Source organism: Bos mutus, chromosome 3, assembly GCF_027580195.1.
Source record: "Bos mutus isolate GX-2022 chromosome 3, NWIPB_WYAK_1.1, whole genome shotgun sequence".
NCBI lineage: Eukaryota > Metazoa > Chordata > Mammalia > Artiodactyla > Bovidae > Bos > Bos mutus.
In genome coordinates, this window is record NC_091619.1 from 6,004,509 (window position 1) to 6,030,883 (window position 26,375).

At 43.2% G+C, this 26,375-nt stretch overlaps 1 protein-coding gene across 5 annotated transcripts in view; it reads left to right on the forward strand.

The window, feature by feature from the left end:
* Nucleotides 1-8,692: 8,692 nt before the first annotated feature.
* The window catches only part of DDR2 (discoidin domain receptor tyrosine kinase 2), a 178,879-nt gene continuing 161,196 nt past the window's right edge, over nt 8,693-26,375 (forward strand). For 2 of the 5 annotated variants that reach the window (XM_070366684.1, XM_070366686.1), the window contains exon 1: nt 9,130-9,324. The gene's annotated coding sequence lies outside the window, so the exon portion shown is untranslated. Of the gene's footprint in view, nt 8,807-9,128; nt 9,325-9,673; nt 9,830-26,375 lie in introns of those variants that run through there. The other 3 variants (XM_070366682.1, XM_070366681.1, XM_070366683.1) reach the window with 3 other exon arrangements.

The window sequence follows — 26,375 nt, forward strand, 5'->3', positions numbered from 1 at the left end:
AACTCAGATTCTGCCACTTACGAGCAACAACTTCAAGAAAGTTACTACTTCCCTGAGCTTCATTTTCCTTATGTGTCAGAGGAGGATATTAATATCTGCACTGAGTACATACTGGGGCTGTCTGAAGATCAGATGAAGTCATGTCTGTGAAAGCACTCCTTTACTCTGTGAAATATTATATGTAGCATTGTTAAAAACACAAGCGAATAAGAACCTTATTTTGGCCATTAACCTCAACTTCCTCTTTATGTGACTTTTCAGCTTGTCCATGGGAGAGTCACAGACAGAATGATTCTAATGTTTTAAATGTTCTCATTTGTTTTTCTGGTGGAAGTGCTGAGACGCCATGACACAAAGGTGAGCTTCACAGGGGAAAGGACGGAAAGGAAAATACGTAGTTGATTCTCCAAATGGACAACCAGCTTTCAATCCCTGAGTGACTAAGAACTGACTCTTTCCCCACCCTCTCTACATCTTTCCTGTTCACCCATAAACACACACACTTTACTATCAACAAAGCACATACGTACATACATACATACGTGTAATCTAGCTCACCAGTTATGACTGTAGGCAAGTTAGATGTTTTGTGCATTAATTTTCACATATGAATGTTGGAGAAATACTAGTACCTAATCCCATAAAGTTCTGTTGAGAAATGAAATAATAAGTGTAAATTCTTAGAAGAATGCTTGGTGTACAGTCAGTACTCAGTCAATTATTCTTTCCTGCTCTCATTTTATTCTCACAACTCTGAGAGCTGTATATTCATATCATCCCTCATTTTATAGATGGGAAAGTTAATGACTTGTTCAAGGTGACTCTGTTCATGGAGGTTTGGGCTTGGCTTATTTTCCACTAAAGTCTATTAGAGGAGAGCAGCTTTGGGTAACATGTAGTGTTAAGACCCAGCCCATAGAGGGAAAACAAATCTCTCAGGGTTAGGATTATCCTTGAGACATTGAAATCTCCCATAAAAATAATATTCATGCTTTTGTGATAATCTCAAAAATTATACCTGAAACCTTTAAATTGCTCATAAAGATAGTATTCACAATTCCATAGGATAACTCTTAAGCACACAAAGATTCTTGAATCATGAGCTTAACTCAGGAAGAAGCCAAATGAAAGTCTAGGCAGCCAACTGGACACCAAGACCACTCTGCTGAAGAAAACCAGAGTATTTCTACTGCCTACAAGATTTCCTCTGTGTTGATTTTTTTAATTAAGACTTTATGACATATATATCAATGGATTTATATATTATGGACAGATTAACTAATAAAAAGACATCTTATTTTAAGGATTAGGTTCTAAAACTGGTACTTCAGTTAAATGTGTATACAATAAGACTTCATTCTATACATTGTTCTCTTTTTTGGTGAGGTACAATTTCTTTAAAATCCAGGGGTTATCAGGCTTTGTTAATTATTGATGTAGCAGAAACTTTTGGCTTGTCCTTTTTGAATTTATTTTCTACTTGAAGTATAGTTGATTTATAATGTCTTACTCTCTGCTGTACAGGAAAACTGGCTCAGTTATACACACATATATATTCTTTTTTATACTCTTCTCCATTATAGTTTATCCCAGGATATTGCGTCTAATTCCTTCTTATATAGTAGGATCTTGTTGTTTACCCATTCCGTATATACCAGTTTGCATCTGTTAACCCCAAACTCCTAGTCCTCCCCTCACCCCTCCCCCTCCCCTTGGCAATCACAAGTCTGCTCTCTGTCTGTTTCTGTTTCATAGGTTCATTCGTGCCATGTTTCAGATTCCACATATGAGTGACATCATATGGTGTTTGTCTTTCTCTTTCTGACTAATTTCACTTGCTATGATAATCTGCAGTTGCATCCATGTTGCTGCAAATGGTATTATTTCATTCTTTTTTTGTGTGTGTGGCTGAGTTGTACTCCATTGTTTATATGTACCACATCTTTATCCATTCATCCAAAATGGATATTTTGGTTGTTTCCATGTCTTGGCTATTGTGAATAGGTCTGCCATGAGCATAGGGGTGCATGTATCTTTTTGGATTAGCTTTGTCCAGATATCTTGTCTTGTCTTTCAATGTATGACACCTCTTTTCCGAGAACTGACCCACCAGTGAGTGTGATGGAGTGATATTCATATTACATGACTCATTGCCCTCCACAGTTTAGAGATAGAGGATGAATACTTGAAACACACCTGATCAGTCAAATTCTTCATCTCAGGATTCCAGAACTGGGCTTCAGAAAATTAGTCACTCTTTGTCATTTGCTTGAAGTGAGGAGATATATGTATTTGAGAATTAAGACCTCATTTTAGGGTAAGCATTTTTAATAATGTGTGAAAAGAAGTAGAAAAGTCTGGTCTGCTGAAAAAGAATAGGTTAAAGCAAGATGTGTAAGAGAGAGGTGGAAAATGAATGGATAAATGAGAGAGAGAGATGGGGAGAGAGGGAGAGGACAGAGGGAGAATAAAGAAGAAGGAGAAAGAGAAGAAAATAAAGAAAAAAAGAAAAAGAGAGAAGAAAATTAATTAGGAATTAATTCAGTTCAGTTCAGTCACTCAGTCGTGTCTGACTCTTTGTGACCCCATGAACTGCAACACGCCAGGCCTCCCTGTCCATCACCAACTCCAGGAGTTCACTTAGAATCACGTCCATCGAGTCAGTGATGCCATCCAGCCATCTCATCCTCTGTCGTCCTCTTCTCCTCCTGCCCCCAATCCCTCCCAGCATCAGAGTCTTTTCCAATGAGTCAACTCTTCGCATGAGGTGGCCAAAGTACTGGGGTTTCAGCTTTAACCTCATTCCTTCCAAAGAAATCCCAGGGCTGATCTCCTTTAGAATGGACTGGTTGGATCTCCTTGCAGTCCAAGGGACTCTCAAGAGTCTTCCCCAACACCACAGTTCAAAAGCATCAATTCCTCGGTGCTCAGCCTTCTTCACAGTCCAACTCTCACATCCATACATGACCACAGGAAAAACCATAGCCTTGACTAGACGGACCTTTGTTGGCAAAGTAAAGTCTCTGCTTTTCAATACGCTATCTAGGTTGGTCATAACTTTCCTTCCAAGGAATAAGCGTCTTTTAATTTCATGGCTGCAGTCACCATCTGCAGTGATTTTGGAGCCCAAGTGATGGGACCGGATGCCATGATCTTCGTTTTCTGAATGTTGAGCTTTAAGCCAACTTTTTCACTCTCCTCTTTGACCTTCATTAAGAGGCATTTTAGTTCCTCTTCATTTTCTGCCATAAGGGTGGTGTCTTCTGCATATCTGAGGTTATTAATATTTCTCCCGGCAATCTTGATTCCAGCTTGTGCTTCTTCCAGCCCTGCATTTCTCATGATGTATTCTGCATATAAGTTGAATAAGCAGGATGACAATATACAGCCTTGACTTACTCCTTTTCCTATTTGGAACCAGTCTGTTATTCCGTGTCCAGTTCTAACTGTTGCTTCCTGACCTGCATACAGATTTCTCAAGAGGCAGGTCAGGTGGTCTGGTATTCCCATCTCTTTCAGAATTTTCCACAGTTTATTGTGATCCACACAGTCAAAGGCTCTGGCATAGTCAATAAAGCAGAAATAGATGTTTTTCTGGAACTCTCTTGCCTTTTCGATGATCCAGTGGATGTTGGCAATTTGGTCTCTGGTTCCTCTGCCTTTTCTAAAACCAGCTTGAACATCTGGAAGTTAATGGTTCACGTATTGCTGAAGCCTGACTTGGAGAATTTTGAGCATTACTTTACTAGCATGTGAGATGAGTGCAATTGTGTGGTAGTTTGAGCATTCTTTCATTGCCTTTCTTTGGGATTGGAATGAAAATGGACCTTTTTCAGTCCTGTGGCCACTGCTAAGTTTTCCAAATTTGCTGGCATATTGAGTGCAGCACTTTCACAGCATCATCTTTCAGGATTTGGAATAGCTCAACTGGAATTCCATCACCTCCACTAGCTTTGTTCGTAGTGGTGCTTGCTAAGGCCCACTTGACTTCACATTCCAGGATGTCTGGCTCTAGGTCAGTGATCACACCATCGTGATTATCTGGGTCATGAAGATCTTTTTTGTACAGTTCTTCTGTGTATTCTTGCCACCTCTTCTTAATATCTTCTGCTTCTGTTAGGTCCATACCATTTCTGTCCTTTATTGAGCCCATTTTTGCATGAAATGTTCCCTTGGTATCTCTGATTTTCTTGAAGAGATCTCTAGTCTGTCCCATTTTGTTGTTTTCCTCTATTTCTTTGCATTGATCGCTGAGGAAGGCTTTCTTATCTCTCCTTGCTATTCTTTGGAACTCTGCATTCAGATGCTTGTATCTTTGCTTTTCTCCTTTGCTTTCCTCTTCTCTTCTTTTCACAGCTATTTGTAAGGCCTCCCCAGACAGCCATTTTGCTTTTTTGCATTTCTTTTCCATGCGGATGGTCTTGATCCCTGTCTCCTGTACAATGTCAAGAACCTCAATCCATAATTCATCAGGCACTCTATCTATCTATCAAATCTAGTCCCTTAAATCTATTTCTCACTTCCACTGTATAATCCTAAGGGATTTGATTTAGGTCATACCTGAATGGTCTAGTGGTTTTCCCTACTTTCTTCAATTTAAGTCTGAATTTGGCAATAAGGAGTTCATGATCTGAGTCACAGTCAGCTCCTGGTCTTATTTTTGTTGACTGTATAGAGCTTCTCCATCTTTGGCTGCAAAGAATATAATCAATCTGATTTCGGTGTTGACCATCTGGTGATGTCCATGTATAGAGTCTTCTCTTGTGTTGTTGGAAGAGGGTGTTTGCTATGACCAGTGCATTCTCTTGGCAAAACTCTATTAGTCTTTGTCCTGCTTCATTCCGTATTCCAAGGCCAAATTTGCCTGTTACTCCAGGTGTAAGTGGCTAATTTCTGGTTTTAATTCCTTGTGAATCTTAGATGTACCAGGGTTTCCTTGGTGTCTCAGACGGTAAAGAAACTGCCTGCAATGCTGAAGACCAGGGTTCGATCCCTGGGCTGGGAAGATCCCCTGGAGGAGGGCATGGCAGCCCACTGCAGTATTTTGCCTGCAGAATCCCCATGGACAGAGGAGCCTGGAGGCTGCAGTTGGTGGCGTTGAAAGAGTTGGATGCACTGAGCAACTAAGCACAGCACAGAAGCTTAAATGTACCAATTGGGTCTGGTTTCTGTGAATACCTATATAGCCTGTTAAGATATTAAGATGTATGTGCATGTATTTCTTAAACTGAGTTACATTCCTTTTATTTCCAGCTTTTATTTTACTTCCTAAGGCACCACAAATGTCTCCAGCCCTTGAGAATTTGGAGACAGAAATACTATAGTTATTTCAACTCTTTAACACTGGTATTTACTTGGAGCTGGGTTTATTGACTAGAAAAGATATTAAAAAAATCATCTTGCATATTTCCTTACTTTTAATTAATCCTGCATCTTGGCCATTCCGGATAGATCTGTCTTATTTTTCGTAAAGTTCCGGTAATGGAATTCTATATGTTTGTCAGTAATTCATTTTTAGTGTGAAACAGTCCTCATAACTAGGATGGATTACCTCCCATGGAACATAAATAATTCTGGTTGCAATGACTCATGTTTCCCAAACCATTCCAGGAGGCAAAATCTGTTCACAAAAGAGTAACAAAATGATATTTCTCCACATCTGTTCCCACAATTTTAGGAATTCCAGCCTTACTCAAAACTCTGTCAAATAGTTATGAGAATCTCCAGGAAATATTTTTCTGTGTATTCTGAGAATTACGCTTTCAGCTTTAAAATGGCCTTTGCCATTTTCTTTCTTCTCAGCTGCAGCTTTGTGTAGCAGCCTGTGTGTATTTTAGCTGCTCAGTCCTGTCTGACCCTTTGCAACCCCATGCCTGCTAGGCTCCTCTGTCCATGGAATTCTCCAGGCAAGAATACTGCAGTGGGTTGCTATTTCCTTCTCTGGAGGATCTTTCTGATCCAGGGACTGAACCCGGGTTTCCTGCTTTGCAGGTGGATTCTTTATCACTGAGCCATCAGCGGCTGTTGTCAAGTCTGAAGGAGCATACCCCTCTCCTCCAACCAGAGCTGTCTTCCAAAGTGGAGAGTCAAATCTGATGATACCTCCTAATGCTTTCAGTATCCCTCAGATATTTTAGTAAAATACGGCTTTCAGCTTTTCTTTGCTCTATTTTTGGTAGCATCTCCTTAGAATTCAAGATGAGACTCTCAGATTTGTCTAAGAGTAACCTGAGTGAATTGGAGAAGGAAATGGCAACCCACTCCAGTGTTCTTGCCTGGAGAATCCCAGGGACGGGGAAGCCTGGTGGGCTGCCGTCTATGGGGTCGCACAGAGTTGGACACGACTGAAGCGACTTAGCAGCAGTAGCAGCAGCAACCTGAGTGAATGGCAAGCCACTCCAGTGTTCTTGCCTGGAGAATCCCAGGGACGGGGGTGCCTGGTGGGCTGCCATCTATGGGGTTGCACAGAGTTGGACACGACTAAAGTGACTTAGCAGCAGCAGCAGCAGCAGCAACCTGAGTGATGGGGCTCCCTTTGTAGCTCAGCAGTAAAGAATCTGCCTGTAATGCAGGAGATGCAGGATATGCGGGTTCAATCCCTGGGTCAGGAAGGTCCCCTAGAGGAGGGTGTGGCAACCCACTCCAGTATTCTTGCCTGAAAAGTCCCATGGACAGAGAAGCCTGGTGAGCTACAGCCTGTGGGGTCACAAAGAGTCAGACATGACTGAAGTGACTGAGCATACACACACAACCTGAGTGATATACTTGGTAATTTTCTAGAGCTTTTCCTTATCTTTGACACAGCTTGGTTGTACTTGGGGCTGTCTTTTGTCCCTTGTTTCTCTCTTCACTCAGAGAGTTTTTCCCTATAGTCTCCTTGGTCTGTGTACCAATAGATTCTTTTAAAAAAATGTTTATTTTTGGTTGCACTGGGTTTTCGTTGCTGTGTGTGCTTTCTCTAGTTGCAGCGAGTTGGGGCTGTTATTCTTTGTGGGGTGCAGACTTCTCATCTTGGCGGCTTCTCTTGGTGTGGAGCTCAGGTTCTAGATTCGCTGGCTCGGTAGTTGTGGCACAAGGACTTCGTTTTTCCACAGCATGTGGAGACAGGGAAGATCGAACCCATGTCTGCTGCATTGGCAGGCAGATTCTTAACTGCTGGACTACCAAGAAAGTCCCAGCAATAGACTCTTGACATCCCTACCCACCCTTCCTCAGACAGACCCCGGCGTGTCTGAGTTCTGTAGTTAGCATCACTGGCTCAAGCTGGACTCCTAGTTACACAGATACACAGACAGACAACCAGCCCTGACTATGGAGCTGAACCACCTTAAATACTGGTGTTTGAGGACGCATATGTTATCTGTCCTTTATTAGCTTCTGGCTTCATGAAGTTATTACACTGTTTTCCACATTTGAACTGTAGTCTCACTAAATCCGTGAAATTATAGGTCAGGCTAATCAGTGCATTCTTCCTGGTCATGCCAAAGAGGTGAATGATTATAGGCCTAGATATCTGGGAGGATTCTAGGACTATTTCTGTAACAAGACATCTGTAGTTGTTTCAAGCAAGCACCCAGTAAAGTGCCTGATAAAAGCTCAATACATATTTATTGAGTTGAGCTGAGTCTGTCACCCTCAGCTAATTTTGGATTGTCTAAGTTATCTGAAGTCTTCTTAATAGATTTGTCTCTGCATTGTTTTTTCTCTTTGTAAAATGCCCTGAGTTCTAGTGTCTCCTCTTGGTGTTTGTTCTCTACCTTCAGTCATCTCTGTGTCTGCCCTCTGATCGCTCTCCGGGTCTTCCATCTGGAAAGCACAGATTTGGAAGGCTACTTTCTGGTTGAGCTTAAAGGCCTTTTCAGGACTTAACACTGGCAGCTTGACTCCTCATGGCCATGCCAATTGGATGTCCTCTTGCCTTCCCCTTCCTCTTCTGAAATATCTTGGTCTTCAAACTTACTATGAGTATGTCCTTGCATGATCCCTTTCCGCTCTCCTTTTCCGGTTAGTCCCACCTCTCTCCTTGCTCATCTTGGGGGCTGTGCAATCCCAGATTACCTGCCAAAGTACAACAGGGAAGAGGTGGGGATCACTTAAGAGCCCCGAGGTAGAAGGTCTTTGTATGAGGAAGCATTGCTCAAAGGTGGGTTGGGTCTTCTCAACCTCTTTTGCCATCTGCCTTTCTCTCTGGATCTGCTGACCTTAAGTCTCTGCTTACCCTGCATTTCCTGTACTCACAGAGCATCGAGACCTCCAGGAAAAACCAAGCCTGTGCTTGGGAAGGAAGGATCCAGGCTCCGAAGGGTTAATGCCAGGAGCCTTGATGGATGGAGAGGATTATTAGTTACTCTTTTAAAGAGCAGAGGAAGGGTTCCTCCCTGTCACTTACACTCTCCTTTCACCTGATCTTCTTCACAGCAGTGGATAGAAAAAAAAAAAAAAAGAGGAAAAAAGTTTCAAAATAATTTAGAAAGTCCTTGTAAATGCTTGTGTTTTCATTTAGCAGCATGGATTCAGGACAGCAACAGACCCTCAGAGGAAGCAATCAACTGGGAACTGAGTGAAAAAAAAAGGAATCCTAGACTCTCAAACTATCTAATTCTTTTTTTTTTTTTTTTTTGGTGGGGGAGGTAGTAGGGGTGGAGGGGAGGATTAAATAAACTCTTTTGAGGGGAGGGCTCAGCTCTGGGCTTTCATGGATAAAACACTAAAGATCAGCTTCATGTGTGTGACCCAACTGTCCTGGAAGCTTCGGTTGGAGGAGGAAGAATCCAAACCTTAAGTTGTGCTCATAGCTTCAGCTCAAGTAAGAAAAATGAGGTGGGGGTCACAGGGTGGGGACCAAATCTTAGATGGAAGAAGGGGAGGGCTTGGGGATGGATGCGGTGGGGATAAGGCGGAAGGGAACTGTGTCTTTAAGTCTGTCCTATGGTTATACATATTTTTTCTTCTATGAATGGGTTTTGCTGTAAATTATAGCTTTGCCCGAGGTCCCTTGGGTCAAAAGAAATAGTCTCTAAACAGAAAACAGCTCTGATTGGTGACTTTCCTTCTTCCCTCCCCAACCCCCTTCCTAATTGAAACCAAATGTGCAATATATTGGATGCTGGGATCCCTGGCGCTTTCCCAGGAATCCTCAGAATGTGAGGTTTCTCTCAAAGGCATCTTGCATCAGCCTGTGGATGTATGCCTACCACGGGGCTCCTCCACCGGCAAAGTGGAAAAAGAAGCGTTTCACAACAGATTCTTCTTTTCAGGTTGGGGGAACGCAGTGGATTTTAGCTCTGTTTTCTTCCATCCAAAACTGTGCACTTCTGGATGAACGTAAGTTATGTGTTTTGATTTTTTTTCTTCCTTCATTTTTTTTTCACTTTTCCGAAAATGAAAGCTCTAACTATCCTTCTCCCGATGTCTCAGGAAAAGTTTGAAAAAGGAGGCAGAAGGGAGTTTCATTTCAAGTCAGGCCAGGAAGGGAAGGAAATGGGTCACCATAGGCTTGAGAAATCCAAGGTTTCACATCTGGGGAGGCTGGATTTATGTTATGGAGAGAAGAATAAAGCGCTACTAACCAAAGAAGACAGAGGCAAAATAAACGAATCCATCGCAACTGCAGGATACAATAAACAGCGTCCGTAGAGTTGAAACTGTTGGCAGGCAAGACAGGCCGATCGCAGAGCTGATTTCAGAGATGGAGAAGCCTGAGCAGAGAGCTAAGTTTTCGGCACTTACTAGTGGTGTTGGAGGGTCCTGAGTTTGGGAGAGGACAGCTTTTAGTACTTCTGGTGTTTCAGGGGAGTTGCAGACTTAATGGTGAGAAGGACATCTTCGGGTAAGCAGTGGCTTCACCCTGAGGTTTGGGGTGGCTGGGTGGGGGGCTAGCTGGCGTATTTTTCAGTTGGTGCCGAGCCTCATCTTCCCCAACTCGCTGGCCGGGGTGTCTTTCCCTTTGTTATCAAGTGACTTGTGACTGTTTGCAGTTGGGACCTCTGAGTCCTGGCTGAGGTTCAAGAGTCTCATCCAAGGGGAAAGAGGATTTTTCCAAGTGGCTGAAGCTCTTAGGCCAGCCATTTGAGGCGGGAGTTTGCACTGCTCAGGCCAGGAGGGCTTCAGCACCATTTTGCGTCCTTTCCCTGGAGGAATGAGAGTCAGGTCTGTAAAGAGCCTTAGAGATCCCTCATGACCCCTCATTTCTCAAGCGGTGGAAGTGCCAGAGTGGGACTGACACACTCAGGGTCACACAGCAACATTCGTAGTGAAGCTGCAGATGAAATCGAAGTTCTCTTTCCTGCTAACCCAGGGCTCTTTGCACTCCACACCTCCACATTCATGAGGCTGAGGCAGTTTAATTAACAAGTCACCACAAGGACATTAGTTATCCTCAAGAGAGGATGCCCGATAGTGGTTCATCAGCAAATGGTATCTGTGGTCACCTTTGGTTGTGTGTCAGTGTGTAAAAAAAAAAAGCCAGGTGCTTGTTCTACCCCAGACTCCATGCTCAGAGCTCTCTCTCCATCTGTAATCTGTCTGAATCCTCACAGTTCCGGAGACATTATTCCTATTTTATGAATAAAGACCTTAAAACAGAGAAGTGGAGTGAGCTGCAAAAGGAAGTACAGCTAATGAGGTTCAAACTCACGAATGTCTGACTCTAAACTCTGTGCTCTGACTCACTCTGTAATAGCACTCCCCTCCCCCACTCCATACACACATTTGATTACTTCCAAGTCAAACTCCACATTTCCCTCGGTGGGTGACTGGTGACCATGGGGCGAAGATGTCAGACAAGGGGAGCCGTGCGGACCCTCTTTTAGAGGCCACTTCCGCACTTGGATGGTTATCTGTCTGGATACCAGAAAGAGGTTGCAGGTGGGCAGCTCTGTGCATTACTTCTGGGTGTTTGGTATATATTTACCTTTGTTCTGCAAAGAGCCTGGGATTTAGGTTCTGAAGACCCAAGTTCAAGCTCTGGCTCTCTCTTTTACTACTTGGCAAAGTTGATCTTCTGTTCTGTACCTTGGCCTCTGTATGTATCATATGGGAATAATAGCACTTCTTTTCTGTATTATTGTTTGAGGAGATATTGGACATGAATGCCATCTGAAGGCTGTGAACGGCTTCCCCACGTGGTTCTTGTGACAATGGACGCTGGACACTGGGATGAAATGTGAGGCAGCGCCTGCTGATGCTGGCGGGAGGGTGGCTGCAATGGGGGAATTCTGTCTTAGTGCCCATCTCTTTTGAATGGAAGCAGTCCCTCCTTGCAGGGGATATCTCCGGACTTTCTGTCTGAAACTTTCCTCTGGTGCCTGGCCTGGTCACACTACCTCACCCAGGGGCTCGGTGGGCGCTGAAGGACACCATGCTTCCTTTGCCTGGGTCTGCACCATCTCTGAACAAGGAAGGTCTGTTAGTATCAGTTCACATCTTTCTCCTCGAAGGAGATGGCTTTTCAGGAGCTTCATATCTGATTAAGGATTGTTCCTTGACCCTGGATCTTCCTCGTGTTCCCTCATCTGTACCTGTGGTCAGAAGGGATACCTCTGGTCCTGGGAATGAGGGTGGCGGGGGGTCGGTGTGGAGACCCAGCAGGTGCTGGGGAGGCCCTGCCTCTGCTTCTAGTTAAGAGCTGTTTGCTTTATAAACACTGAAGTTAAGGGAAGTGTGGAAGGCATTCCCAGTTTCTCTTACTTAGAATCTACAAATTGTAACTCCAACAATATCCATGTCTGTGACATATGCAGAAAAAGTATATTTGTTTCTTTCCCTGGTTCCTGGGACAGAGCTTCTGAAACCCTTGCAGTTTCCTAAGTGATGAGAGTATTAGGAGCATCTTTTGTTTTAATATTTGGCTTCTGACCCCTGTTCCTAGGGTAGAGCTCTTAAGTCCCTCAGAATTTTCTGGGTGATAGGACTGTCTTTTTTTCTAAGGAGGTGACTTTGGGTGGGCTCCTGGATGGAGGCTGGTGCCCAGGAAGACTTAGGCTTCTCAGCCCTACCTCCTGCCTTCCAGGAAGGGGAGTAGGGCTGGAGATGGAGTTAATGATTAATCATGCCCACGTGATGGAAATCCCCAAACGATCAAGTTTGGGGAGCTTCTGGGTTGGTGAACTCAACCATGCATTTGGAGGATGGTGCACCCCTGCCCCACAGGGACAGAAGCTCCTTCGCTGTCTTGCACTATGTATCTCTTTGGCTGGCTGTTTATCTGTGCTGTTCAGTTGCTTCAGTCATGCCCGACTCCTTGGACTATAACCCACCAGGCTCATCTGTTCATAGGATTCTCCAGGCAAGAATACTGGAGTGGGTTGCTATGCCCTCCTCCAGGGGATTTTCCTAAGCCAGGAATTGAACCCTGGTCTCTTGCATTGCAGGTGGATTCTCTACTGCTGAGCCACTGTGGAAGGCCCATTTAATCCATATCCTTTAATATATAATAAATAAATACCCATAAGTGTATGGGCTTCCCTGGTGGCTCAGATGGTAAAGAATCTGCCTGCAATGCGGGAAACCTGGGTTCGATCCCTGGGTTGGGAAGACCCCCTGGAGGAGGGAATGGCTACCCACTCCAGTATTCTGGCCTGGAGAATTCCTTGGTCGGAGGAGCCTGGCAGGTTACAGTCCATAGGGTCACAGAGAGTCGGACACGACTTAGTGACTTTCACTTTACTTCACTTCACATCACACATTAAGTGCTTTCCTGATTTTTGTGAGCTGGTTTAGCAAATGATGGAATCTAAAAGGGGGTGGTGGAGGTGGGGGATGGGTTGTGGCAACCTGTGATCTGTAGTCAAGTTGGAAAGACGTTGTAGGTAAGTTGGGGACCCTTGTAATCAGTGTCTCTCCTGGGGGGCCCTTTGTGGGTCTGAGCCCTTCACCTGTGGGGCCTGCACCAGCTCCAGGAAGTGAGTGTGTGAGTAGAGGAAAACAGTGAGCTTCTCCTAGACAATGTCTGAGCACAGAGTGGGAGTTCATCCAGAGGAGTCTCCCCTCCTCTCTCTCCTCTAGCCTCTCTGTTAGCTCACTGCTTGCCTCCTTTCTTATACAATCACTTCCCAGACATTAAGTCATATGAATTATCTATCACATGTAACAAATCTAGTCCAGATCATTTCATATCATTACGTTTTTTAAAGATCCGTATTATTTATTTATTATTTTTGGCTGTGCCAGGCCTTCGTTGCTGCACCGGCTGTTGCGGTGATCAAAGGCTCCTCTCTAATTGCCGTGTGCAGGCTTTTCTCATTGTGGTGGCTTCTCTTGTTTGGGAGCAAGGGCTCTAGGACACGTGGGCTCAGTAGTTATGGTTCCCGGGCTCTAGAGCACGGGCTCAACAGTTGTGGGACATGGGCTTAGATGCCCCACAGCATGTGGGGTCCTCCTGGGCCAGGGATCGAACCCATGTCTTCTGCACTGGCAGCTGGACTCCCCTCCACTGAACCACCAAGGAAGCTCATGATTACATTTTAATAGGCACACTACAGTATTAGAGTGCCTCCCACCCCTCTGTGTGTTGATGCCACACCATTCTCCCCCAACAACAGGACTGTTACAAAAACTTCCTGAAATAATGTACATGAAACACTCTAAGTTAGCATCTAGTGCTCAACAAACACTGATTTCATGTCATCACCTCTGCTCCTGTTACCGTTATGCATATATCAAATACACACGGGAGAAAGCTTTGTGAATTCCTAAAGTACGCACTGTGAATTTTATAACAATTATCACTGTTAGATTTTGGAGGTGGTGATTAGGGTCTAAACCAAAGAGGTGAGAAGGTTGGGGATCTAGTCAGAATTTTACAGTGATTTGGCTAAAGGCATTATTTTAGACAATGAAGTGAGTGGATGTCATACCACTTTAAATTAGCATTAGTTCTCAGACTCTTCTTCCCAAGTTCCCTTATAAGATCCACTTTCAGGCACGTCTCCCGGGCATCCAGAAAGCTAAAGCCCCTCAAAAACCGACCTCCACAGACCTTCTGATGTTGTGTACCAGCTGACATAAATGGTGACCTGCCCACAACACAGACACACTGGATTCTTTATGCCCCTTGCCTTGTTTGAAGTCGTGCAGTGTTTGAATTGACTTTCTCCCAAAAATGACAACTCGGTCCAGATATGCGTCCAGCATCCCCAGGCCTCCCAGAAAGTCTCTGAATTCAGCAACCGTCCACAATGTGGGTTGCTTACCACTATGTTAGGAATTTTGAGTGGACCTTAAGGATCAGTTAAGTAAGAGTAGCTGAAGGTGGAAATGAGCACTTTGAAGTGTTTCCCACGTGAGTCCAACCTGAATCTCTGCTGATAACTCTCCAAGTCTGTCTTCTCAGTCACTCCTCAGCGTGAAGTGAGGACCTCCTTTATAGGACGGCCCCACCCTGGTGTGCTGTCAAGAATTTAGCGGCCAGTGCCTCCCTTCTCTGGTGGGCATGCCTCTTTCCTCTAGCTGACTGCTTTGAGCTCGGTCAAGACCACCTCAAAATGTCCACAATCTGCCTTTTCCCCTTATGTGGACCACTTGTCTAGGCTGTGAACTCTTTCTGTTGTGAAGTCAGACAGACCCGATTTCCACTCCCAGCTCTGTACTCACTGACCTTGTGACCCTGCGCAAGTTGCTTAAACTCTCTCAGTTTCCTATATGGTAAAGTAAGGCTGGTAACTCCCATCGAATGGGTATTACAGATGCCACTTGTGAGTATATAGCATAGCATTTGGCACGTAGCTAATACGTGATGCTGATGATGGTTGTTTGTATTATTAGTATGGCACTGCTGCTTTGGCTTGTTCAGCTCAGTTATTTTCCCATATCCTCAGTCCAACGACATTCTTCCAGGCAACAACATTCACTGAGCAAAATCCCCTTCTACAGATAATACTTCTCAAAGTACTTTTGCAGTGGAAAGGACATGGGTTTAAATTCTGGTTTTGCCACCACTTACTAGCCATGTAAACTTGGGCAAAATATTTAACATCTTCAGGTCTCATTTTTCTTGTCTCATAGGTTTGTTATACAAAATACGTGCCATTAGATTTGCAAAGAGGCCGACATACAGCCTCATACACAGTAGATGCGGAGAAGGAAATGGCACCCCACTCCAGTACTCTTGCCTGGAAAATCCCATGGACGGAGGAGCCTGGAAGGCTGCAGTCCATGGGGTTGCTAAGAGTCGGACACGACTAAGCGACTTCACTTTCACGCATTGGAGAAGGAAATGGCAACCCACTCCAGTGTTCTTGCTTGGAGAATCCCAGGGACGGGGGAGCCTGGTGGGCTGCCATCTCTGGGGTCGCACAGAGTCGGACACGACTGAAGCGACTTAGCAGCAGCAGCAGCACACAGTAGATGGTCCGAGTAAGGGAATGCTCACTTCTCTTACTTTTTCTGGTGGAATCTTCAATACTCTGTGGTCTAAAAGCCCATCATGTATGAATCATGGAGACTGTTATCTTGGATAGATCTCTTTCATTTCACTATGTGGGTGTGTGCTAAGCTGTTTCAGTCTGTCTGACTTTTTGCGACCCCATGCATGGTAGCCCGCCAGGCTCCTCTGTCCATGGATTCTCCAGGCAAGAATACTGCAGTGGCCATGCCATGCCATGCCCTCCTCCAGGAGATCTTCCCGACCCAGGGATCGAACCAAATCTCTTATGTCTCCTGCATTGGCAGGCAGGTTCTTTACCAGTGGTGCCACCTGGGAAGCAGCATGGATGTAATCTGTTGGAAACTTGTCCTCTTCGATTTGAAAAGACAACTGTTAGTTCATTTCCTTGTCCCCACTCCCTTATGCACCCTTACCTCACTTTTCCCCAACCTTTCCCTTAATGGTCAAAACAGACTTGTGCATAATGCTATCTTTACAGGGAATTAAGCACAAGAGTGGATTACTTGGTTAGGGGTCTGTGCAACACCTGAAGGAAAAAAGAGTTGGCACCTTGGGACAGGTAGGGAAGGAGGGATAAAATATATAATATATTGGACAGATAATCCTATTATGATGGAAAGATTTAAAGGGCAGTGTAAAATAGTATGGGTCACAATTGCTAGTGCTATCATAACTAAATGCATTTAGGAAAGGGAGAGATGAGTTAACAAAGGAGAAATCAAATTTTGTGCTTCTGGAGTAGTCATCCAGTAGCTCACTTGTCCCACCAAGGGCTCCAAGCTGGAGGGACCACCGGAGGGAAGACTGGCCTGGACTGATGTTCACTACAATTCCCCTTCCTGCTTCTAATGCCCAAGTCTTATCCATTTTCCCCATCTGGCTACATTTCTCAGTGGTTTCTAACCTGTTTATCTCCCTGATTGCTTTGGGTTCCCACAACAATTCAACTGTATTTTCTGTGTTTAATTCAATTTAGCAAGCTTTTATTGACTACTTCTGAGTATAACACACTTTGCTTAACATTTTCTAATAACAATAGCTTAACAGAGGAACCAAGATGTCCAGATGCCTGTCCAAGGATAGTCAGTAAAAAAACAATCACCTAATGGCTAAAGTGATGGTCTCTCTAAACTTTCTCCATCTCTTTTAATTTTATTTGCTTGCATTTGGACATGTTATGGTTGATACTGTGTTATTCAGATATGATTTGGTTGAAAATAATTCTCTTCTTATTTTGGTTTTCTTATTTTTTGCTTTCTATTGTGCATAGAACTACTAGATATTTCCAAGTTCTGTAATTCTCCAAGCAACAGAGGTCCCAGAATTTGGCAGATTGTCTACTTATTACCTGGGGCTTCCCTGGTGGCCCAGATGGTAAAGAGTCTGCCTGCAATGCGGGAGACCCAGGTTCGATCCCTGGGTCAGGAAGATCCCATGGAGAAGGAAATGGCAACCCACTCCAGTATTCTTGCCTGGAAAATCCCATGGACAGAGGAACCTGGTGGGCTACAGTCCATGCGGTCGCAGAGAGTCGGACACGACTGAAATGACTGAGCATGCACACTACTTGTTAGCTGGACTCTCATCTTGGTCTCTAAGGACTGAGAAAGGTTAGGTTTGAGCTAGCCCAAGTATCCCTGAGGCCTGGAAGAGCAATGAAAAGTCAGAGAGATTCTAAGAGGGGTTTAGACTTACTTCGAAGCTCCTGGGTTCAGCTGGGCTTCTCCTGGAGATCAGAATTGTCTTTAATGTATTCACTCACTCAACTGTCTGTGGCTTGTGCTTTGTGCTTAATGAGACCTTCCAAAAATGTTTGAGGAGAGTGTCTGGGACCTACTGCTCAAACATATTGCTGTGTACTCCAGGGCGGGGGTATAACCGGGAGGGCTTCTGAAGAATAGAACCTTGTGTGCAAAAGGTAGTGAGGCAAATATGTAGTAAGTTTTGATCTCAGCACCATCATTTTCTAGGTTTTTTTTTACCTCAAGGCTTTTAACTTCAGTGTTCCTCAATTTCCTCATCTATTTTCCTCATGTGTCTTTATCCCTTCCTTTAGGTTCAGAGAAGATACTGTGTAGGAACTTTGTAAGCAGGAAAGCACTATGCCTATGGAGATGGTTGGTCCAAATGCCTTTTGAACACTGTTCATAGTAGCAAATCCAGCAAAATTTACTGTGTGCAAGATTGTCTTGGAAGGCCCTACGGGAGCTATACCAACAAAAGGCCTTGCAGGACTGTGATTTCCCAGAGGCATATGAAGTTTAGAGGAGTGGTGAAGTATACAAAGCCTGCTGGGGTTGGTTCTTTAGGATGTACTCTCTTGAGAGCCTGGGGAACAAGTGGACCTAAAGAAGAGAGCAGTGGGAGTTAAAGTTACTCAGGAGTACTGTGGCTGACTCATGTTGATATATGGCAACCAACACATATATAATGTTGGTATAAACCAACACAATATTGTAAAGCAATTATCCTTCAAATAAGTAAATAAATAAATAAATAAATAAAATATTACTTAAGAATAGCTAATTATTCCTCAGACAGGTGTAGTTCTACTTTTAGAATGCGTACACTAGAGAGATTTTTAAAATTGAGATAAAATGTTAAAATAATATCAAAGGAAATTATAAATAGATCCTAATCCTAGTAAAAATCCCAGTAAGTTATTTTGTGACTATCACAAAACTGATTCTAAAATTTATAAGGAGAGGCAAAAGATCCAGAGTAATCAGCACAATATTCAGTTCAGTTTAGTTCAGTCGCTCAGTCGTGTCCAACTCTTTGCAACCCCATGAATTACAGCACGCCAGGCTTCCCTGTCCATCACCAACTCCCGGAGTTCACTCAAACTCATGTCCATCAAGTTGGTGATGCCATCCAGCCATCTCATCCTCTGTCATCCCCTTCTCCTCCTGGAGAAGAACAAAGTCAGAGGACTGATGTTACCCGATTTTAAGACTTTACTATAGAGTTACAGTAATTAAGACAGTGTGGTATTGCTGAAAAAAAAAGATAAGTAGATCAATAGAACAGACTAGAGAGCTTAGAAATAAATCCACGTAAATATAGCCAACTGTTTTTTTGCAAAGAAAAAAAGGCAGTACAATGGAGAAAGATAGTCTTTTCACCAAATGGTGCTGGAATAATTGAACATGCAAAAGAAAACCCCAAAACCAAAACAAATCTAGACTCACACCTTCTGTCCTTCACAAGAATGAACTAAAAATAGATCATGAACCTAAATATAAAATGAGAAACCAGAAAACTATAACATAACATAGGAGAAAACCTAGGTGACATTGGGTATGGTGATGACATTTCAACACCAAAGGTACAATCCTTGAAAGAAAAAATTGATAAAGTGGACTTCATTAGAATGAAAATTTTTTGCTCTGTGAAAGCTAGTATCAAGACAATGAGACTACAAGACATGGATTGGGAGAAAATATTTGCGAAAGACATATCCAATAGAGGACAGTTACCTAAAATGTGTAAGGGACTCTTCAAATTCAACAATAAGAAAATGAGCAAAAGAAATGAACAGACAGCTCACCAAAGAAGATATACAAATGGCAAAAAGTGTTAGTCACTCAGTCATGTCCAACTCTTTGCGACCTCATGGACGGTAGCCTGCCAGGCTCTTCTGTCCATAGGATTTTCCAGGCAAGAATACTGGAGAGGGTTGCCACTCCTTTCTCCAGGGGATCTTCCCCATCCAGGGACTGAACCCAGGTCTCCAGCATTGTGGGCAGATTCTTTACCACCTGAGCCACCAGAGAAGCCCACAGATCGCAGTGAAAGTGATAGTTGCTCAGTCGTGTTGCTGAGTCCAACTCTTTGCGACCCCATGCTATATAATCCATTGGATTCTCCAGGCAAGAATACTGGAGTGGGTAGCCGTTCCCTTCTCCAGGGGATTTTCCCAAAACAAGGATCGAACCCACGTCTCCTGCATTGCAGGAGGATTCTTTACCAGCGAAGCCACAGTAGACATGAAACAATGCTTAGCATTGTATGTCACCAGGAAATTTCAAATTAAGACAACAATAAATTATCATTTCAACAATGAATTATCATTACAGTACCTGTTAGAATGGCCGAAATCCAGAGCACTGATAGCACCCCATACTGGTGCTGAAGAAAGCAGTGATAACTTTTATTCACTGCTGCTGGAAATATAAAATTGCACAGCCACTTTGGCAGTTTTTCACAGAAATCGACATATTCATATGAGTGACCCAGAAATCATGCTCCTTGGTATTTACCCAAACAAATTGAGAACTTATGTTTACACAGAAATCTAAATACAGATGATTATGGCAACTTTACTCATAACTTCAAAACATGGAAGAGAGCAGGTCATGGAGAAATGGTGTAAGCACTGAGACTGCTATCAGAAGCGCTGGGTTCAGATCCTGCTTCTTTTAGTTGTGAAAATTGAAGGCAGTAAAGTCTTCATGAGCACAAATGTGGAGTAAGATGTAAGCTGACATCTGAATACTTTGTGTGAGTGTGAAGTGAAAGTTGTTCAGTCGTGTCTGACTCTTTGCAATCCCATGGACTGTATGGTCCATGGAATTCTCCAGGCCAGAATACTGGAGTGGGTATTGGGTATATAATTCACACAGGGCTGTTTTCCTGTAAGCAATAAATAGAAAATGGTTATTCCCAGAGAGTGATGATTGTCATTCTAGGTTTCAGGGTACAGTTCCAGATTTGGTTTCTCTTGGTTTGACCATGTGCAGAGCTGATGTCTTCCTCATCATGCTTCTTTCCTCGCTGGTGTGTTCATACCTCTGATAATAGAAGTGCTTTCCTTTTACTTTTCCCTAAAAATTCTCATTTGATTAGTTAGTGGTATGTGAAGAGTAAATTAACTGTTACTTAATATTATGTTTGGAGGTGAAGAGTTTTCTAAGCATTTTGGTCAGCCATTCATTACCAAAGAGATGTCAAACTTGAATGTCAAGCTAAGATGTAAATTCTAGACTTATGGGGATACCTCAGCGGAGTGTGAAAAGTTACTTTCTTATCCTTTTGCTGTGTTTTTGGTGACAGACTTGGCTTTGCAGGATAAAAGATGATTGATGCTCTTCCCATTGTTTCCCTTTCACAACTCCCTGATGTTTACTCACCTCTTTCATTTTTATGACTTAGGGTGCTAACTTCTTCCCCCTCCTAGATCCACAGGAGCCCCATGCCCTCTGGAAAAAGGGGGCTGTCCTGTGCCTTTTGCTTAGCTGGAGGAAGGACCACCTCTGGGCTCCCAGGTGCTCCCCATTTTCATTTTCCAGTTGACAAGTAGTTGCCAGCATTTACAAAACATGTTTTGTCAAAGATCTCAGGATGGCTACTTTATCCTATATACATATGTAAACTTCAATAACTCTGCATTTCCTGGTGATCCTACATCCAGTTCCTTCTTGCCTTGGGCAGAAGTAATATAGGAGAGAAAAAAAAAAAAGGAACATTGCTTTAAATAGGGCATAAATTCTAATTTCTAGCCCTAATTTACTAAGTAGTACGGATATTGAAAGGAATTTCAGATTTTTTAGATCTAAGTCTTTATTTGAGTTGGGTAGGTTAGGGCAAAGAGAAGGCTGGTGAAGAAGTTCTTGGGCAGTACATAGGAAGAAAGAGTTCAACACAAAAAAAGACTCCATCTTTGTTATCAGCAGACTATGCAACAAATGAGCCCTGGTTTCAAGTGAAATGATGGAAGTGAGGACCCTGGATTCACTTACAATGTTGCTTTACATGAAGGTGTTTAAGGCACTAGCAGGGGCATCTCCAAATTCTTTCAGATATAAATAGAAATTTGGTTTCCAAAAAAGTATTGAAACAATCATCATGAAAAAAATCGGAACTTCACTGAATGTTCTTATACTTCATGTTACATTGAGTATTATTTTTTATAACGGAGTACTTGGTGAGGTGGGAGTAGGGAAGGTGTTATATTTTCAGTGCTTGGGTCTCCTAAACGTCTGAATCCAGCCCTTTGTAGGAACAGAAGCTATTGTCAGCCACAGTTCAGTTCAGTTCAGTCGCTCAGTCTTGTCTGACTCTTTGTGACCCCATGAATCACAGCACGCCAGGCCTCCCTGTCCATCACCAACTCCCGGAGTTCACTCAGACTCCCATCCATTGAGTCAGTGATGCCATCCAGCCATCTCATCCTCTGTTGTCCCCTTCTCCTCCTGCCCCCAATCCCTCCCAGCATCAGAGTCTTTTCCAATGAGTCAACTCTTCGTGTGAGGTGGCCAAAGTACTGGAGTTTCAGCTTTAACATCATTCCTTTCAAAGAAATCCCAGGGCTGATCTCCTTCAGAATGGACTGGTTGAATCTCCTTGCAGTCCAAGGGACTCTCAAGAGTCTTCTCCAACACCACAGTTCAAAAGCATCAATTCTTCGGTGCTCAGCTTTCTTCACAGTCCAACTCTCACATCCATACATGACCACTGGGAAAACCATAGCCTTGACTAGACGGACCTTTGTTGGCAAAGTAATGTCTCTGCTTTTGAATATGCTATCTTGGTTGGTCATAACTTTCCTTCCAAGGAGTAAGCATCTTTTAATTTCATGGCTGTGGTCACCATCTGCAGTGATTTTGGAGCCCCCAAAAATAAAGTGTGACACTGTTTCCACTGTTTCCCCATCTATTTCCCATGAAGTGATGGGACCAGATCCCATGATCTTCGTTTTCGGAATGTTGATTGAGCTTTAAGCCAAGTTTTTCACTCTCCACTTCACTTTCATCAAGAAGCTTTTTAGTTCCTCTTCACTTTCTGCCATAAGGGTGGTGTCATCTGCATATCTGAGGTTATTGATATTTCTCCCAGCAATCTTGATTCCAGCTTGTGTTTCTTCCAGCCCAGCGTTTCTCATGATGTACTCTGCATATAAGTTAAATAAGCAGGGTGACAATATACAGCCTTGACATACTCTTTTTCTATTTGAAACCAGTCTCTTGTTCCATGTCCAGTTCTAACTGTTGCTTCCTGACCTGCATACAAATTTCTCGAGAGGCAGATCAGGCGGTCTGGTATTCCCATCTCTTTCAGAATTTTCCACAGTTTATTGTGATCCACACAGTCAAAGGCTTTGGCATAGTCAATAAACAGAAAGAGATGTTTTTCTGGAACTCTCTTGCTTTTTCGATGATCCAGTAGATGTTGGCAATTTGATCTCTGGTTCCTCTGCCTTTCTAAAACCAGCTTGAACATCAGGAAGTTCACGGTTCACGTATTGCTGAAGCCTGGCTTGGAGAATTTTGAGCATTACTTTACTAGCATGTGAGATGAGAGCAATTGTGCAGTAGTTTGAGCATTCTTTGGCATTGCCTTTCTTTGGGATTGGAATGAAAACTGACCTTTTCCAGTCCTGTGGCCACTGCTGAGTTTTCCAAATTTGCTGGCATATTGAGTGCAGCACTTTCACAGCATCATCTTTTAGGATTTGAAATAGCTCAACTGGAATTCCACCACCTCCACTAGCTTTGTTCGTAGTGATGCTTCCTAAGGCCCACTTGACTTCACATTCCAGGATGTCTGGCTCTAGGTCAGTGATCACACCAAACTTGCTCCCAAATCTATTGGGCCACCATTCCTCGGAGCTCCTAGGAGAAGTACTCTGATGCTCTTCATAAATATCTCCAAATCCATCCTTACAATGAGAAAATTATTATATTGGGTTGGTCAAAAAGTTCATTCAGGGTTTTTCTGTAAGATGTTACAGAAAACCCAAAATATTGCCCAACCCAATAGTTACCACTGCATGATTCAATAATACATATTGGGGGAAAATAATCCACTCATTGATCATGGGGTGTTAAATATACTTTCTAGCGGATAAATTAAGATTAGGTGAGAGTGGTGACAAAGCAATGGGATATCTAGATTCATGTGATTTCCTTTAATTAGAATTTAATAATCCCCACCCTCACCACTAACCACACTTCTTAAGGCCAGGTAAATGGTCTTAAGTGTAAGGTATTCACATTCAAAGAAGTACTATCCTCCCCCTTCCCTCCCCACACCATAGTAGCTTTGCTGATGCTGATATAGGAGCCACTGGGAAGGTAATGAGACCACTGCTGAAGATGTAGGAACCAGCCATCCTGCAGGGATGCTTTTAGTCATGGGTTTCTTTTTTTCCTCTTTTTAAAAATTAATTTATTTTAATTGGAGGATAATTACAATATTGGGATGGGTTTTTGCATTACATCAACATGAATCAGTTGCAGGTATACATGTGTCCCCCCCATCCTGAACCACCCTCCCACGTCCCTCCCCACCCTATCCCTCTGGGTTGTCAGAGCACTGGCTTTGGGTGCCCTGCTTCATGCATTACACTGGTCATCTATTTCACGTATGGCGATGTACATATTTCAAAGCTATTCTCTCAAATCATTCCACCCTCACCTTCTCCCACTGAGTCCAAAAGTCTGTTCTTTACATCTGTGTCTCCTTTGCTGCCCTGCATGTAGGATCGTTGGTACCATCTTTCTAAATTTCATATGTATGCATTAATATACAGTATTTGTCTTTCTCTTTCTGACTTATTTTGCTCTGTATAATAGGCTCCAGGTTCATCTACCTCATCAGAATGGACTCAAATGAATTCCTTTTCATAGCTGAGTAATATTCCATTGTGTATACATACCACAACTTCCTTATCCATTCACCTGCTGATGGCCATCTAAGTTGCTTCCATGTCCTAGGTATTGAAAACAGTGCTTCAGTGAATGCTGGGGTACATGTGTCTCTTTCAATTTTGGTTTCCCCGGTGTGTATGCCCAGCAGTGGGGTTGCTGGGAAGGAGCACATCCTCTGCTGCTTCCTTTGGTGGAAAGGCAGGGGCACAGAACAGACTCAGCAGTCTAAAAAATATCCCTCCGGATTATCTAAGTACTCACACCTGAACAACATGTGCACCTACTTTATAGATAAGTTTTTTTCAGCTTCTCAGGATGATCAATTATTTGGACACAGCTGCTGCTGCTACTAAGTCGCTTCAGTCGTGTCTGACTCTGTGTGACCCCATAGACTGCAGCCCACCAGGCTCCCTGGTCCCTGGGGTTCTCTAGGCAAGAGCACTGGAGTGGGTTGCCATTTCCTTCTCCGATGTAGGAAAGTGAAAAGTGAAAGTGAAGTTGCTCAGTCGTGCCTGACTCTTTGAGACCCCATAGACTGCAGCCCACCAGATGCCTCCGTCTGTGGGAGGAGTTTTTCTGCAACTATAAAGCTGAAGCAAAGTTTTAAGTGAAGTCAAATATAGCTATAAACTCAATAAAATAATTAAACGTTATTTTAATGCGTGAGATGATGTGGTTTGTTGAAACTAACCGCTAGTGTGGGGTTTAAATGGAGAGGGCAATGGCACCCCACTCCAGTACTCTTGCTTGGCAAATCCCATGGATGGAGGAGCCTGGTAGGCTTCAGTCCATAGGGTCGCTAAGAGTCGGATACAACTGAGCGACTTCACTTTTCACTTTCGTGCATTGGAGAAGGCAATGGCAACCCACTCCAGTGTTCTTGCCTAGAGAATCCCGGGGACGGGGGAGCCTGGTGGGTTGCCATCTCTGGGGTTGCACAGAGTCAGACACAACTGAAGCGACTTAGCAGCAGCAGCAGCAGCAGTGGGGTTTAAAGATAGAGTGGACACATGTAGCCTCAGGGCCTGGTCTATGTTTAATTTGGGACTGTTGTTTAAATGTAATTAATACTCATGCAGAAAATGCTTATTAGAGTGTATTAAACATATTGTTATTAATAGCCTCAAGGGTTTATGCATTTGGGAAAATCAGACCTCATATTTACTTAACCAAGTCTCTGCCGGTAGGCAGTGTTCCAATGTTAATTTTAATTTTGTATCATTAGATATTTGTTAAAGTGTCTATTCTCTTGAAGATAGAGTTAGCATGGGGATGATAAATTGCTATCTAATCTGACTATTACTAGAATCAGTGACAGAACCATTGTGCTTTTTGTGTCTGTGCTTCAGATTTCTGCTTATAAACTTGTAGGCACTGGTATGTAGAGTCAGAGTTCATGTCACACATCTGCTCACTGCAGGAACATGGCACTGACCGCAATGGCTGAGCAGATTCAACTGCCCTGTGCCACCTGGCGACTCAATTCTCCCACCGTTTCCTCAGTTTCTAGATTGGCTCTTGACTTGAGCTGGCTTTCATCTGGCATTTGGACAATCATAAACCCAGATGAAAAGGCAGGCCCTGAAATCACTTTGTTACCACTAGCATGAAAAGTTCCAAATTATAGAATCGAAGATATAAAATTTAAAAAATTCTACAAATGTCATGGTCTGAAAGAATATATTTGTACTTGGAGAGACTCTACTCTAAAAGTAAATTCAAGCTACATTTTTTTCCCCCAAGAAAGCCTTTCTGATGTCCTGTTTAAATTTTACTAATAATCAAAAACATTATGACAAGTTAGCTGTGAGTGCTTATTTTATACCAAGATTTATATTAAGCACTTTATATACATTATCTCATCAAAACCTTATAATTGTGTGAGGTGGGTATCTTTCCTATGTTATACATGAGAACACAAGACACTAAGAGAGGCTCACTCACATAGCAAATACTAATAAGTAGCAGAATAAGAATTGGAGCCTAGGTCTTTCCCACTGAAGCACCTCACTTTTTACCACTACTTGGTTACTCTTCTTGAACCTGTGAATCTCACTTTTTTTTTTGCAAGTAGGCATCCCTGTTTTATAGTTGCCTCCTGATATCCTTGTCTTTTCCGTTGAGCCAGTTAGTCTCAAACTTCAGTATGGATCAGAATCATCTGCAGTGCTTCTTAAAAATACAGAGCCCAGGCTCCACTCAAAACTTAAAATACATGCATGCTAAGTCCCTTCAGTTGTGTCTGACTCTCTGTGACTCTATGGACTATGTAGCCCGCCGGACTCCTCTGTCCATGGGATTCTCCAGGCAAGAATACTGGAATGGGTTGCCATGCCTGC